A 2,235-nucleotide genomic window follows, 5' to 3' on the forward strand; every position below is an offset into this window, starting at 1 on the left:
GTGTAAATTATGTGAGTAGCTGTCAACGCCCGGGCGCCGTCCCCAGTCGAATTTGGTTTTCGTCTTGCTTAGAAACAGTAGACTGACCAATCGAAAAAAGGAAAAAGGGACTCAAGACCAATCAAGAGGGGAAGATAGGAGGGAAAATCGTATAAAAACCCCCGAATCAAGGTCAGAGGGGGAACGACGGAGCTTTCTACCAGGAAGTGGACGACGGTACTCCAACCAGCCACCTACTCCTTCGCCGACGTCCGTCACCGACCCCATCGGACTCTCCTACCCGACTGCCCCGGGGCTTTACCGACGACTCCGACAGCATTCTCCGATCGCCGTCATCCGGAGCGCTTTCTGCCGCAGACGATCTAGATCGCATCTTGTATTGTGGGCCTACTTTGTAAGTTTGTTTTGATGTTAAAATAAACGGTTATTGTAAGACACTTGTCATCTTTGCCTCTGCCGCCACCACCCACATACGATCGGTCCCTAGGTTTTTCCTGGCGTGCAATTAACTAATTGCCCCCATATGTCGGCAGCTTACATTGGTGTCAGAAGCTCGGGATTTACTAGCCCCACAAAACTTTAGTAGGTTACGCCGACAAAGAGTTTTTCTAACAAGTGGGTCGAACGATGGAGGCAGATGCAAGTGTCCCGACGCGACCTCGTGACGGTGGCAGTGGCGGTTCTCTTCCCTCCTTTTCCGCGTTTGGAGGATTGATCCCGACGTTTTTGGGTGAATCAGGGCGCGTCACCGATTTCTTCGACACGTTAGGAAAGATTGCTAGTCTGGCAGGATGGACCCCTCGGCAGTGCTTGAGCATAGTCAAGTGCAAACTCGCGGGTGTAGCCCGAGATTTTGCATGGCGAGACCTCAGCATGAAGAGCGTAACCGAGTTTGAAACTTTTCGGAAGCTGATGATCCAGCGTTTTGACCAAAAACCATACAGCATACGTGTCCAGAAATTCCATACATGCTCTCAAAAGAGAGACAAGATGGTCCAAGAATTCGCAGTCTGCTTGCAGTCCCTTGCTAGCGCGACAAGCATAGATCAGACGGGTGCGAACGAAGAGGAAAACGCAATTATCAAACGCTGCCAACAGCGTGAACTGGACGAGAAATTGCGCGTTCAGTTCCTGCATGGCTTAACTGACAAGCTAAAAAGAAGAGTCATGACTCATGACCCAGAAACTTTCGCTGAGGCATTAAAAATAGCCATTCGCGAAGAAACGATAGATCAATTGGCGGGAAAGACGCGAAATTCAATTGCCAGCATCACTGATGCAGTGGAAAGCCACGACACGCTGGCGGAAGAATCAAACTCACGAAGAGAATCGGCTCTCGACGCAAAAATCGCGCAGCTTTCGAAGCAATTAGCGACAATAGGGAAAAGACTCGATCAATTGCCCGCGCCTAAGCCCATAAACAATTTCCAAACAGGTGAGCCCTCGCGAACAAACCGGACACAAGGAACTGATAGAGCGAATGATGAGATGCGAAATCCACGGCATTCCCCGAATGCGCAGCGACGCCCGTCGCAACAATTTCCCTCGCGATCTCAGCCCGCCAATCTGCAAAGACAACCCCGTGCGCGATATCCTTGCTACGGTCCCTATTCGGAACAAGGTCCAATGCCCCCTTGGAGAGGGAGTAGGGATGGATCACCAAAATTTCGCGCGATGAATCCTAATTGGGCAGAATACGGAGGTTATATGCCGTCGCCACTCGACTGGTACGGGGGAAACGCTTTTCCTCAGTATCCCGGGAGGTGGGGAGCGAATCAAGAAGCCACCGAATGACAAACCCCCATTAGAAATCTGCCAAACGCCTTTAGAGCTAGTCGGTCAGGAAAAATACCCTTTTCCCCTGCGCGATTTAGACAATTCGATTACGAAACCAACGGACAAGGTGTTCCGTTGCCCTTTTATCCCCCGCGTTACGGTCCAGGTTGGCCTGGAAGTAGCTTCGAAATGGAGCGCACACCGGACAACGTAACCGCTCCTCGATTTTTAGCGTTGCCTGCCCCCGAAAATAGACCGGTAGACAATAAACAAACGCGAGACCCCGACAGAGTCACATCAGTTGCATTTAGAGAACGAAACAGCGAAATAAATCGACCGTCAGTAGGTCCCGACGTACCACAATTAGCGGGAATCAATAAATCAAGAAGTAGAGAATTACCTCCTTGTACCATGATTTGTGAGATAGAAAATAGGAAAGTTCAGCTGACGATAGACACG

This window comes from Centruroides vittatus, unplaced genomic scaffold, assembly GCF_030686945.1.
Source record: "Centruroides vittatus isolate TY-2023 unplaced genomic scaffold, ASM3068694v2 contig_60, whole genome shotgun sequence".
Taxonomy (NCBI): Eukaryota; Metazoa; Arthropoda; class Arachnida; order Scorpiones; family Buthidae; genus Centruroides; species Centruroides vittatus.